This window comes from Zea mays, chromosome 3 (genome assembly GCF_902167145.1).
Source record: "Zea mays cultivar B73 chromosome 3, Zm-B73-REFERENCE-NAM-5.0, whole genome shotgun sequence".
NCBI lineage: Eukaryota > Viridiplantae > Streptophyta > Magnoliopsida > Poales > Poaceae > Zea > Zea mays.
Window position 1 is genome coordinate 173,481,819 of NC_050098.1, and position 15,169 is coordinate 173,496,987.

Consider the following 15,169-nt stretch of genomic DNA (forward strand, 5'->3'; position numbering starts at 1 on the left):
ATTCCTTCATTTCTGCAGTAAGGGCAGGCACCGGTGCCAACGAAGCTGGGATTTGGTCTGGTGACATTCTAGGTAGATGACGATTTTATTCCATGTGAGTGCAATTTAGCAAATGCTATACATTTGTTTTTAATGTTTTTCAATAAGTAGTGTACTAAAGCCTAACATACAGACCTTAATGTTAGATGGGCAATATCTAGAATAAATAATGAACGTGCAAGTAGGATTACAATCTTTCTTTTGGGAGCATATGCTCTTCTTAGTTCATTTTACTGTTGTTACAACGGTTATACTTCTGCTATATTAGTGCGCCATATCCGCAAATTTACACACATACTCCAGAACTAAATATGCCAATGACTATCTGTAGGTCGCATGTATCAGAGATACTGTGAGCACAACAGTTGGAAGCTTAAGTCAATTTCTTGCTCATAGGTATGTACTTGCAACCTTAACGTGACTATTTATTAAGAAAAAAAAATTACAAGCTGACTCTTTCAGGCAGAAATGGCCAAATGGGTGGTTACAAGACATCCGTGATGGAAGTCAAGGGGAAATAAGTCTATAGTAAACTAAGGTTTGAGTCAGGTTTACATCATGTTCCCCTGATAGAGCCTATGGCCTATAGGTCGTATTTATGCGTCAACAGCAACAACAACTACTATGGCAGAGGTGGGCCATTTTAATATTCATGTGGAGTTTTATGACACGAATTCCCTCTTCTTTGATGCTTAATATTGTTTCAATGACATAGTAGGCTGATGAAGTTGATGTGGTTATTGATCCAAAAGATATCGACCTTAAAACAACAAGATCGGGTGGAGAAGGGCATCTTCAGCAGTTATGCGGACGTCGAGAAGCTATTGCAGGCACTGTCCAAGGAGGAGGAGGAGGTCGTGCGGGTGTTCCTGGTCACCTTTTGCGCCAACGTCCTTCTCAACTTCTACGTGAAGCTCGATCCTCTAGCCACCACGTGTAGGTTGTTAGTCGGAATACCAGAGCGGAATATGGTGTCCTTCGTCATGCTCATGCAGGGCTACAACACGCACGCTGACATGCATAGAGCATGATGATGCTGGCGAACACCTGGATGAGAGTTGGGATTCTGCATCACCGCTATAAACAGCAAGCGACACGGTGCGCGTCGTCTGCATATGTAGCCTTTGACTGTCCAACTTCATGGTACATGTTAATTCATAAATATTTATATGCAAACGTGTGTCGGGATTGCTTGGATCTGTTTCAATAAAACTGACAGACTTCAATATTTATTATGATTGTTGCGTTGATTCTTACTAGCATTACTAAACAATGACTTATGCATGTACAAGTGTTTCCCGTTGCAACGCACGGGCATATACCTAGTATATTATAAGGTTTTAGTGTTACTCTATACTCATATGTAACTCACCAGTACTGTTGGTGTCGATTTAGACGTCAATCACGCGTAGATAAGACACAGAAGGTTCGTGGTCCTAGGCCGCATGATCAGTTCTTTCTCTCCATATATCCGGATGGTCTGTGCCTAGGGCTTGGACCGTTCGTGATGGCGCAGATGATCGTCTTTATTCGCAGCAGGCCCAGATCTTGCCTCTCGGGAGGGACCCCGTCAGAAGGAGAGATCCTAAGGTGTGTCTTGGGGTCGGCAGGCCACCGAAGACGCCTCTAGTTGACGTAGAACCAAAGAGAGGTGAAGATTCGAGGTACATGAATGCTAAACTAGCTCTACTTCTAATTAGAGATGGTAATGGGGACCCGATTCCCCGCGGGGAATTCCCCTATTAGGGGATGGGTATGGGACTAATTTAATCCCCGTGGGCGGGGAACCATGCCCCGTCCCCGTTCCCCATGTACCCGCCTCACAAAACTTTTTTTATCCAAGTTAGTCAATTTATTTGTTAAAATTATAGTAAAAACTCAATACATGACATGTTATAAAATAACAAACTAAATTTTAAAGTAGATTTCTCTTGTAATTTTCAACCTTTTTATTAAATTTGTATTAATTTGATACAATCAATTTAAATTTATCTTTAAATATTGTACTTCTAGCGGGGATAGATTTCCCGCGGGGTTTTCCACCGGGATAAATTCCTCGACGGGGACGGGGATGAGAGAAAAAGCTACCCGTGAGCGTTCACGGTGACGGGGACGGGGATGCGGAGCCATTCCCCGACGGGGAAATCCCCGTTGCCAGGCATAAGGTAAAAATGACAAGTAGAATTGATTGAATCGATTATGGGGTTCAATCGACCGTACCCTTTTATCTATATAAGGGAGAGGTCTGGACCCATTATAAATCGGTTCCCAAGATAATCTCGCGAAGATTGGTAACAAATCCCGTAAGAAACGAGGAATCGTAACTGATTCTGTGCACGCTCAGACCATCCATGCCGCCATCGCAAACCGTCTGGCCTTAGGGTGGATGGTTCCCCAAGCCATTTTTTATGCTCAACGTATGCCCCTGCCTTTTGTTGGAGGTTGACGAACCCAGAGCATATGCTCTACTAGCACCCTTCGGGAAACGATGGATCTCACACGTCATCTTGTTCTTGAAGTAACAACTAAGTTTGATGCAAGTCACCGACTTTTCAATCCAATAGGGTGATCATTCAATAGAGCTCTAATACATAGACGATACTTGTTGTGTCACTTTTCGGGCCGTTTTATTCGGCCGTTTTGTTTTAGCGGGTGACCGAGTTTTCTTTGTTGGCCGATCGCATAGAACCGGCTTCTTGCTAGCATATTTGGAGACAATTGTTTAAAAGTAGGGCCAGCTTTGACTAGCTGACCATGTGCAGAAGGTTTGGACGAGCAGAAGGTTTGGCCTTCGTCGACCAAACAAGCTCGGTGATATATACATTCGCGGATTCATCGTCTGAACTATCACGCTCCAATAGATGCACATTATGGCTAGCCGATTTCGATGTCTCTTTACTTCGACGTTCACAGGCCAAAGCTCGTTGATGTAGCTGAGCTATCGAAAGAATTGGGTACCATCAAATTTCTTTCTTAAATAGGATCACAACCCATTAAAAGCTAGCCCTGCTAGCTTTTTGCTCGCAACATGGATCTGAAAGCATCGGTTTCTAGTGTCCTAGAACCTTTGGATATAATCATTAACCAATTCTTCGCGTTCCTGTTGGACTAAGGCTAAATCAACCAACCCTAATTCATATTCCCCACAAAAATAAATGCTCATGAAATTTACTTTCTAAATCATTCCATGAATTAATAGAATTAGGAGGTAGGGTGGCGTACCATGCAAAAGAGGTACCAGTAAAGGATAAAGAAAATAAATGAGCTCGAAAGGCTTCCCCATCGACCAATTCGCCTAGGTGTGCTACTAGCATACATGTTTGTGTGCTTCTACCACTTTCACTAGAAAATTTGAAAAACTTTGATATCCTTTCCCCTTGTGGGTATGGGACATCGTCAAACCGGTAATTATATGGTGTAACACCCAGTTTGTAATATATAATAAAAGAGGAGAAAAGTCATTTCCTATATTTTATGTGTGTGTTGGATTTACTTATCATCACATGTGAATACCATATTCAAACAACAAATAAATAATAAAAAGATATACCACTAAATTATGCATCATGTTGGATCTTATTTTGTGCATTTTGTGACAACATAAAATAATGTGAAAAGGAATATATTAAATTATCTAAAGGGAGTTCAAGAATTTGAGAAAGAGAAGAAAGAATACTAAACAAAGATAAAGAAAATAAATATAGATAAATTAGTTAAACCTTCCTAATTGGGTTCAACTTGTACAATTAAAATGAATATAAATTCACAGTTAAAGTTGAATTCGAATTTGAATTCTAGAAAATAAAAGTAAAGGAAAAGAAAATCAGAAAAAAAAATAAAAGGAGAAAACAGTGAATGGGCTTGAACCTCGACTCTCGGCCCATTTAGCCAACCTTCACCGCGCGGCCCAACTCATCACCGCGGCGCCGACAACCGGACCCATCTTGTCAGCCTCCTACCCTCGCGCACGTCTCCTCTTCCATTCGATGGCAGATGGACCAGCTCGGCCAGTTCCCCCGTGAGTCGCGCACACGCTGCTCCGCCGAGCCCACGTGTCAGTCGCTGCTCCCTCTCCTTCGTAACCGAGCCCGCGAGATCCTCGCCGCGCGGACCGCGCCCACCTCGCGCGGGGAGCTCTCAGGGGACCTCGGAGTTGCGTAACGGTCGTGCTCCTACATGTCTTAAAGACCACGTTCCCGTCACCCGACATCGTTGACCGCCTCCCATTCCCTAGAACTCACAAGCGCCGCCGTCGTGGTAGAACTCAGTCCGCCGTGCGCCAAGTGTCGCTCGCCGTCGACTTGTCCTCTGTTGAGTGTGCGGGTTCACCTCTGTGATCCCTTGAAGCCGGCGCAAGGGTTGCCCGGGCTTGTCTTCGTCCCAAGAGCATTGAATTGCTCGTTGGAGTCGAACTGGACCACGAAGCCGTGCCGTCGCGTCGTCGGACTCGTCCTTGCGACGAAAGGCTGGTATGACCGCTCTGGCGAGTTCGCCTCCCTCTCCCCTTTCCCTCGGTGTAGTTTCGCTCTGTTTAGGTTGGTAAGCCGCCGATTCACCGTGTCCGGCCATGGCGCCACCGCATGCGAGAGCTCCGTCGTGTCTGTTCGCCGGGAAGAGCAGGTGATGGGGAACGACGCGTTAGAAGCCATTGATCTCAAGATTAGCGGTTAAGATTAGATCACTGCTTACCCCTTCGTGCAATCAATCCTGACCATAGATCTCATATCCAGTGGCTGCGGTTAGATCTTAGTATTTAAAATCTATGTCGTCGGATCCAAATCTGAGGGCCGTGGTTGCGTACCGGTTCGCGGTGGGACGGATCTAATCCGGGCCATCCACGCTTGATCGGACGACCATCAACGCTTCATACCCCTTCGGCGTGCGCAGTTTGTAGAAAGGACCTTATAATTTTAACGAAGCAACCCGCCATCCACATGGATTGTATGCTATGTCTGGGGTATTTTACCTCGAGCACCCTGCCTTTCTCTGTTATAATGTGCCCAGTCTAGAGAACTCGAAAACCAGAGAAAACAAATGGAAATTGGATTTTTAATATGAAAATAATTACTAGAACTTGATAAATTCATAGAAAAACCATACTTGGTCAAAATTAATCCATTCCACTTTCTAAATTTTTGTAATATTATTCTCTATCACTTAGAGCCTCTGTTTTGACATGAAAACGGTAAGAAAATTTATTTCTCATTTCATCCTATTTTAAGCACATAAAACCTTTGGAAATTCATATCTTAAAATCTGTAACTCCAAAATTTATGATTCCTGTTCCTAGGATTTTATTTTAATGTGTAGATTATTATTATGTATTTTGTTTACATGTTTGGTGTGATGTTAATTTTCTCTATATACTATGTATGTTTGTATTGATGCGAGTAGAAGAGCCTGTGATTGAGGATCCTGGTGACCAGCGGATAGAAGTAGCTGAGCAGGAGCTCATTGAAGGCAAGTTATGCCCTTGACCACTTTTTACCTAATAATGTTATTTAATATCACTTATTCATGCATAGGTTTAATTTTCATGGGACCCAATGGGTCACCCTAGACTGTTTATCCCTTTTTACCTTGTTGTCCCTGAATTACTTGGGTAGTTTTTGCTATTGCTTTATATGGTTTTGGGATAATCTTTCATTATATCCATGTTCCAATTCTTTTGTTATTCTATTTTATGTTCATGTCAATATCATTAATGTTAATTGGAACATGTAGCTTAACTTGAGAAACACGTGCCACCACAAGAGAGGAATGGGACCCCTTGGCTAAGTAATTAGGAAAGCTAGTGGAAGACTACCTTACCCGAAAGGGGCAAGGGCAGTAGGGGAGTTGCATGCAAGGAGGTTCTCAGGTTGATTTTGCTGCGATGGCGGTCAGACGGGGGATTCTTGCAAGTGCTTTTCCCATAAACTGTAGCGGGTTTTCGGAAGCTAGTGGAACTTTGTAAAGGCCTCATAGTGTTGCCTTGCCTCGCTTCCTAGGTAGAGGTGTATGGGAGTCACGATCCCTTGGCAGATGGGTAACATGACTTGTGGGTAAAGGGTACAACCTCTGTAGAGTGTAAACTGGTATACTAGCCGAGCTCACGGTCATGAGCAGCTCAGGACTCTCGCATGATTAATTTATGTAACTTAAATTCAATTTTTTCATTTGCATATGCATGGGATTATTTATTAATTTTGTTCTATTACTTTATTTAAGGTTTGGTATTTACTTACATTTAGTAACTGCTAATAAAATTTTGACCAACTAATTAAAAGCAATGCTCAGCTTTAACCCCTGTTGTTGATTAGCCTTACACATCATATGAACTCCCACCTTTGGTGAGTTCATGCCCACTGGTTTCCCCACAACTTGTTGAGCTTTGATCATATGTGAGCTCACCCTTGCTGTCTCACACCCCCACAGGAGAAGAACAGGTGGTTCAGGAGGAGCCACAAAGCGAGGAGTTTGATCTAGTCTAGGTGGCGTTTCTCAGTGACTTTTGCGTCAAGGATGATCCTTAGTTCGTTTTATATTTATCTTTTATTTTATAATAAGACTTCCGCTATGTAATAAATACTCTGATGTTATTGTGACATTTACCTCTATACACTCTGTTATTATATATGTTGTCTTCTTGGCGCATGTATGAGATGCACCTGGCTTTGTTCCTTAAAGCCGGGTGTGATAGAAGTGGTATGAGAGGAAATGTTGACTGTAGGACGAAACCTAGATAGAAATGGACAAAACTCTTACCTACTTATCTTACTCTGATTCTTTCTATACTCATCTTGTCTTGATCATGTCCCACCTTTTCTACTCTGATCATTCTTACCTTTTCTACTCTAAGACAAGATGGATTTCACACCTTGGAATCCTACATTTATGATATTTTTAAGAGATAGGGAACCTAAGACAAAATTAAAACTATTTTCTGTATTTAAAATTGTTGGTTGATTGTTCTGATGATAAATGCCTGATTTGCTTCTTTGATTGATTGAGATATTATAAATGGACATCTTAGCATGTACCGCCATAAGGTATTGAGTTAGCTTTAGTAAGTAAAACATTAATCTGTTTAGCTAATAAATCCCCCAAAGTAACCTGATTTGTAACTACTTGCCTTGTCTACTACTCTCTGTTACTATATGTATCTAACCCAGATGGTCAATACCAGGCGGGGTGGTGGAATTGATTTACCTCCCAATCGACACACTCGGAGGATATTCAGACAACCCCAGCCACAACCAGCAGAGATGGATCCTTTGCCACCGCCTCCACCAGCAGGAGTTGACCCACTAGTTGCAGCTGAGATGAGGATGATGCAACGAATGGCAGATACCATGGCGGATATGCATGCTCAGATGCAGCAAGAACGCCAGGAGATGCGCCAGGAACGAGAAGAGATACATCGAGAGCTATGCCAAGAACGAGAAGAGATATGCCAGGAAAGGAGGGCACAACAGCAACAGCAACAACAACAACAACAACATCAGCAAGCACCACTGCCTCCACCACCACCACTAGTTCCACCACTGGACAAGCACCAAGAGTTCATGAGCCATAAGCCACCGACATTTGCTAGTTCTCCTGATCCACTGGACGCTGATAATTGGCTGAAATTTGTGGAAAAGATGTTGATTATTGCACAATGCTCTGACCGGGAGAAGGTTCTATATGCTTCTGGTCGTCTGGTAGGTCCTGCTGCTGATTGGTGGGATTCATACACTGCTGCCCACGATGCTGCTGACACTATCACATGGGCGGAGTTTTCTACGTAGTTCAGGAACTATCATATACCAGCTGGATTGATGAAAATTAAGAAGATGGAATTTCTATCGCTGAAGCAGGGAAACATGTCAGTCAGCGAGTACCGTGATAAGTTTATTCAGTTATCCAGATATGCACCTGATGAAGTTGCTAAGGATGAGAGGAAACATGAACATTTTATTGAAGGACTTAATGGACCTCTACAGTATGCTCTAGTGGCACATACATTTCCCTCATTTCAGAGGCTGCTCGATAAGGCTCTAGCTATTGAACACAAGCGTGTTCAGCTAGGAGATTTGAAGAGGAAGGCTATATCCCAAGGACAAGGAAGCAACAGTGTTCGTCCACGTTACAGTTCACCCTAGGGAACACCAGTTCGCACTGGTGGAGGCTAGCGCCTAGTTCAGCAATTACCTCAGAGGACTCCACCAACTCGTCAGGCTACCCCCACTGGCACCCCAACGAAGTTTTCAGGACAGAGTGCAGGCACTACTTGCTTCAACTATGGGAAGACTGGATATTATGCAAATGTTTGCCCGCAGAGAGTTGCTACCATCCCAGTTCAGAATAAGCAACAGACTCCAGGATCTGGCAAGGGATACTGTATTGCCAGGGTTAATCAAGTCAGCGTTGATGCTACTCCTGATGGTGCTGACATCGTACTTGGTATGTTTTACGTTAATGCAATTTCTGCAACCATATTATTTGATTCTGGTGCTACACATTCATTCATGTCTGCTCGATATGCCAACACAAATGAGATACCACTGCTAAAAATGAGAAAACCAATGATAGTAATTACACCTAAAGGGCCTGTTGAGGCAAATCATATGACACGTAGATTGACATTAACAATTATGGGAAGATAATTTGGAGCTACCGCTATAATATTAGAGGCAAGCAGTATAGATCTGATTCTTGGTATGTCATGGTTAAGAAAGGCAAAGGCCATTATAGCATGTGGTAGGGGTACGGTAGAACTTACCAGCCCTAAAGGAGAAAGGTTTCAAGTTCAAATTGCAGTAACCACCTCATCCAAACGTGCGATTTTCTTTATACCTGAGGAGTTTGTTGGTGACAATATCCGTGTGGTTAGGGATTTTCCGGATGTCTTTTCAGAGGAGTTACCAGGGATGCCACCAGATAGGTAAGTTGAGTTTGTTATTGATCTCTTACCTGGAACTGCTCCTATTTCTAAACGGCCATATAGGATGTCTGTAGAGGAGTTAAAGGAACTGAAGAAGCAGTTAACAGAATTACAAGAGGCTGGGTACATTCGTCCGAGTTCCTCACATTGGGGAGCGGCGGTCCTGTTTGTACAGAAGAAGGATGGATCACAAAGGATGTGTGTGGACTATAGATCCCTTAATGATGTTACTGTGAAGAACAAGTATCCATTACCCCACATTAAGGATTTATTTGATCAGATGAGAGGTGTAAGGAAAATGGACCCCGGGCCATTTGGTTGATTGAGTTTTGGTGTTTGATGATCAACACAATCCGTGAACTAATAAGTTTCCTAGTGTTTGTGTTTGTAGTTCACAGGATGCAAGATCTACTTGGACTAAGGAATTGAGGAAAGCAACACCTCAAAAGAAGACATTGAGAAGATTCAAGAAAAGTCCAAGAAAAGAAGAAGTGCTGCCTGCGACTGTCCGATGCCCACACGCCAGATTGTCCGGTGCACCAGGGAACTGCAGCCCAATGGCTAGTTCTAGGTGGCACCCAGAGAGAAGACCACCAGACTGTCCGGTGTGAAAAGCCTGCGGCGCCAACGATCATCTGCTCTGACAGGGCAACGGCTAGGCGTATCGGACAGGCTACTGTGCGATGTCTGGTGCACCACCGGACTGTCTGGTGCACCACCGGACTGTCTGGTGTGCCGCAGAGAACCGCAACTTTTCTCCAACGGCTATTTTAGAGTTGGGGCCTATATATACTTCACCCAACCAGCCATTTGAAGGTGTGGGAGCCCAAGCAACATACCAAGGCATATAGTGCACATTTTCAAGAGCTCAAACACCCAAGTGCTTAATAGAATCGCTCGGTGATTAGCGTAGGTGCTTTGCGAAGTGCTTAGGTTAGTTAGATCGCTTTAACGCTTGCTCTAAGTGAACCCTAGTGAGTTGAGTGAGTTTAGAAAAACCACACAACCCCTCGGCTCTTGCGTGAGCCGTTGTAATTGTACCGAGTGGGGCGAGAGTCTTGCAAGACCGTGACAACCGTGTTTGTGTCACGGCCGCCACCATGTACCGGAGGGAACGAGGCCTACGGCGTTTCGGCCAGAAGCTCGATAGTGGAGACGGCGGAGAGCGTCCTAGAGGAGCCGGAAGCGGAGCACCACTTGCACGTGGAGAAGGCCCACGACTCTCTACAGAGTTACTCGACCGTGGTGCTTGGCCCTCACGTAGGCTTCCCTTTGCGTAGGGGCACCAACGAGGATTAGTCGGGACCTTGCGTGGTTCCGGATACCTCGGTAAAAATACCAGCGTCGTCCACGAGAGTTTGCTTCTCTACTTTGCTCTTTAAGTTTCCGCATTTATATTAAGCATTTAAGTTTCAATCTTGTATACATACTTATTTAGTGTAGATTGAAACTTAACCATTGTGGTAGAGATAGCAACACTTAGACAAAACCTAGTTTGCACTTTCTAGTTTGATTATTTGCATAGGTTTTGCTCTAGGGATTTGATTGTGGCCTAGTTTAGTAAAAGTTTTAGAAGTCCTAATTCACCCCCCTCTTAGGCGTCACCCGTTTCCTACAAGTGGTATCAGAACCTGGTTTGGCTCATTTAAAACGCTTTAGCTTCACCGCTAAAAGAGCCGACGCTTTTAGAGGAAGGGATGGATACCCATAGGCCACCACACTTCGATGACACTAACTTCCCACATTATAGTGCTAGAATGGCTTGTTATCTAGAGGTCGTTGATCTAGGTGTTTGGAGAGTCACACATGACGGGATAAAACCCCTCAAGAATCCCGAGAAACCCACCACGAGTGAGGAAAAAGAAATTCATTTAAATGCTATAGCCAAAAATTGCTTGTATGAATCTCTTAGCATGGATATTTTTAATCAAGTATTTACCTTGAAAACTTCTAATGAGATTTGGCTAAAATTGCATGAGCTCCATGACGGCACATCCAATGTTCGTGAGCAAAAACATTGCCTAGTCTTAAATGAGTATAATTCATTTGCTATGAAAGATGATGAGCTTGTTAGAGACATGTATTTTCGCTTGAATCTAATTATCAATGAGCTCAACTCTATTGGCATTAATAAGCTAGGTGATGCGGACATTGTGAGGAAGATTATCTCCTTGCTACCACAACGAAGATATGGGAGCATCATCACCATCCTTCACAACATGGAGGACTTGAGCAACATGACCCCGACCATTGTGATTGGGAAAATCGCGGCTTTTGAGATGTCGCAAAAAATGTGTCGGGGAGAGGAGCCAACTTCCTCAAGGCCATATGCTTTTGCATGTGATGAAAGGAAGGGCAAAAAGAAGGCTCCCACTCCAAGTTCCTCAAGTGAAGAAGAGGAAGAAGAAGAAAGTGGTGATGATGAAGATAATCAACCATGCACATCATCCTTCAAGGACGAAGAAACAATCCGACACGTCGGAAAGGTAATGAGGATGATCCACAAGATTAATCTAATGGGTGTACCTCTGCAAGTAGAGGATCTTCTCTTTAACATTGGTAGGAAAAAGCAAAGAAAGAGAGGATGCTTCGCATGCGGGGGAAAAGGGCCACTTCAGGGACAGCTGTCCAACTATGGCCGAACCCAAAAAGGGGAGGAACAAAGGCAAGACGCTAACAAGTGTCAAAACTTGGGATGATTCTTCAAGCGAAGAAGAACCACCAAGGACGCGCAGCCACCAACCCTCATCACGCTCATCACGATCATCACACAAATGCCTTATGGCAAGAGGTAAATGAGTATTCCATCCTCTAGTGATGAAAGTAGTAGTAATGATGAAGGTGAGGGAAAGCCCTCCATAGGTGAGCTTGCGGAAGCCATTGAATTTTTCCAGGATGTTTGCACTAAACAAAAAGCTCAACTTAAAACTCTGAAAAACAAGTTGATTAGCTCTCAAAATGATTATAATGGTTTGCTAGAAAAATTTGAAACTTATGCAAACTTAAATAGTGAGCTATCAACTAAAATTGAGTTATTAGAGTCTAGTGCTCCATCCATTGTTACCGATGATGGCCTTATTAAAAAGAATGAAAAACTTAAGGCTAAGTTAGCTAGCTCCTAAGAAGCTATTGAAAATTTGCTAGAGAAAATGGAAATTCTTAGCATACACAATAACGAGCTAACTACTAAGCTAGAAAACATTGGTAGCAACCCAGTAGCATCTTTAGTTGAAATGCCTGAAATAATTAAGAAAGATGCTTCTACTTCCTGCTTTGATTTAATTAATGATTCTAACCCCTGCAACCAAGTCTTTGTTAAAAATATTGCTGTAGAGACATGTTCGGATGAGGCTGCAAAGGAAAATGAGCAATTAAAGCAAGAAGTGGCTCGCCTTGGCAAGGCTTTGTATGACAAGAAAGGCAAAGCCAAACAAATCCGACCTCCACAGGATAACACCAATGCGGGAGTGAACAAGCCTATGGAGGGAGAAACTGTGATTTGTAGGCTATGCCACAAGGAAGGCCATACATCTTTCCAATGCAAGGCAATGACCGGGGATAAGCAAAGGCAAAAGCTCAAGCAAAATCCAACAAGCAAAATCTCCAACACCTATATCAAAAAGGTGGACAAAAAGAATGCTACACCATATTTGATCAAGAAGAAAAAGAATAGAAAGGTGATAGCAATCAAGGCCCACAAGCAAGCCAACAAGGGAAAGGGGGCCAAACGCATCTAGGTGCCAAAGGAAATAATTTCAACCATGAAAAGCACCAAGAAGGTTTGGATCCCGAAAGGGAAGTGAGTGGACCGAAGGTCGACGGGAAATTTGGAGACTTGGCAAAATTGGGATGTATATCATGGGTTACATCATATTGGATCAAGTTTATTGCCAAGAGAGTTAGTGAAAATCTTGGACCCAAATTTCCCACCCATGACTAAGGTAACTAGATTTACTGTATTTCTTATCTTTAGATATGAGCATCTATCTTTTATGTATCTAGTTTTACCTTTCATGCCTAGTATTACATTTTGTGCTTACTTTAGCTTAAATGCATGCATACTAGGCAAATCACATGGTAGGTCTGCTTGTTTTAAAATTCATACACTTAAGCAATCCTACATGATTTAAAATGTTCATTTGAGCACGACACATAGCTCCTTTATCACTCCATAATAAATGATGCATCAATTGATACTGTTAATATTACAAGTGGTAAAAACACTCACATTCTACAATGTGTATCATTTAAGTTATATGTGCCAAAGTTCGGATTATAGATAATTTGCCCCTCTTGATATCAAATCAAAGTGCATGTCTCCTACAAGTATTCAAAACTTGTATGCACACCGTTAGGGGGAGGTTACTCTATAATCTAAGACTTTGAGACTAACATCTTTTCAAGTCTATTTTTCTGTGATAGTCTCATTGTAAGGAAAATGAAGTCCCCAGAGAAAGACAACAATCTTCCACTGCAAAATCTCCAAGAACTCTCATGTCTCAAGCTCACCATTGAATTTCAATTGGTATCTTTTGAGACCACATCTAGAATCATTTACATGTCTTCTCCAATATTTGATTAGACTATATTTCTTATCATATACTTCCATGTTGCTAAAAATGCATAAGTGATTCACTCTTATTCTGTTACCTATGCATAAGGGAAGTTAGTCTTTTCAAATCATGTGTTATTCCTCTAATTTTCACATGCTTTTTCCTAAGTAGAAGATCTCATTTAGGGGAGTAATCTTTTGAGGACAAGCCTTTATTTACTTCCTATATGCTCTTAATGTCTTCCTTTTTTCGGTGGTTGATGCCAAAGGGGGAGAAGTTGTAGGTGTAAGGAAAATGGACCCCAGGCCATTTGGCTAATCGAGTTTTGGTGTTTGATGAACAACACAATCCGTGAACTAATAAGTTTTCTAGTGTTTGTGTTTTGTAGTTCACAGGATGCAAGATTTACTTGGACTAAGGAATTGAGGAAAGCAACACCTCAAAAGAAGACATTAAGAAGATCCAAGAAAAGTCCAAGTGTGCTGCTGCGGACTGTCTGTGCGAAGGCGCATCGGACTGTCCGGTGCCCACACGCCAGATTGTCCGGTGCACCAGGGAATCTCAGCCCAACGGCTAGTTCCAGGTGGCACCCGGAGAGAAGACCACCGGACTGTCTGGTGTGAGCACCAGACTGTCCGGTGTGAAAAGCCTACGGTGCCAACGGTCACCTGCTCTGACAGGGCAACAGCTAGGCGCTCCGGACAGGCTACAATGCGTTGTCTGGTGCACCACCGGAATGTCCGGTGCACCACCGGACTGTCCGGTGTGCCGCAGAGAACTGCAGCTTTTCTCCAACGGCTATTTTGGAGTTGGGGCCTATATATACTTCACCCAACCGGCCATTTGAAGGTGTGGGAGCCCAAGCAACATGCCAAGCCATATAGTGCACATTTCCAAGAGCTCAAACACCCAAGTGCTTAATAGAATCACTCAGTGATTAGCATAGGTGCTTTGTGAAGTGCTTAGGTTAGTTAGACCGCTTTAGCGCTTGCTCTAGGTGAACCCTAGTTAGTTGAGTGAGTTTTGTAGAACGACACAACCCCTCGGCTCTTGCGTGAGCCATTGTAATTGTACTGAGTGGGGCGAGAGTCTTGCGAGACCATGACAACCGCGTTTGTGTCACGGCCGCCACCATGTACTGGAGGGAACGAGGCCCGTGGCGTTTCGGCCGGAAGCTCGATAGTGGAGACGGCAGGGAGCGTCCGAGAGGAGTCGAAAGTGGAGCACCACTTGCGCGTGGAGAAGGCCCGTGGCTCTCTACGAAGTTACTCGACCATGGTGCTTGGCCCTCGCGTGGGCTTCCCTTTGCGTAGGGGCACCAACGAGGATTAGTCGGGACCTCACGTGGTTCCGGATACCTCGGTAAAAATACTAGCGTCATCTACGAGAGTTTGCTTCTCTACTTTGCTCTTTAAGTTTCCACATTTATTTTAAGCATTTAAGTTTCAATCTTGTATTCATACTTATTTAGTGTAGATTGAAACTTAGCCATTGCGGTAGAGATAGCAACACTTAGACAAAACTTAGTTTGCACTTTCTAGTTTGATTATTTGCATAGGTTTTGCTCTAGGGATTTAATTGTGGCCTAGTTTAGTAAAAGTTTTAGAAGCCCTAATTCACCCCCCTCTTAGGCGTCACCTGTTTCCTACAAGTGGTATTAGAACCCGGT

General features: G+C 43.3%; 1 pseudogene; it reads left to right on the forward strand.

The window, feature by feature from the left end:
• Positions 1 to 761: 761 nt before the first annotated feature.
• The window catches only part of LOC103652354 (uncharacterized), a 36,241-nt pseudogene continuing 21,833 nt past the window's right edge, over positions 762 to 15,169 (forward strand).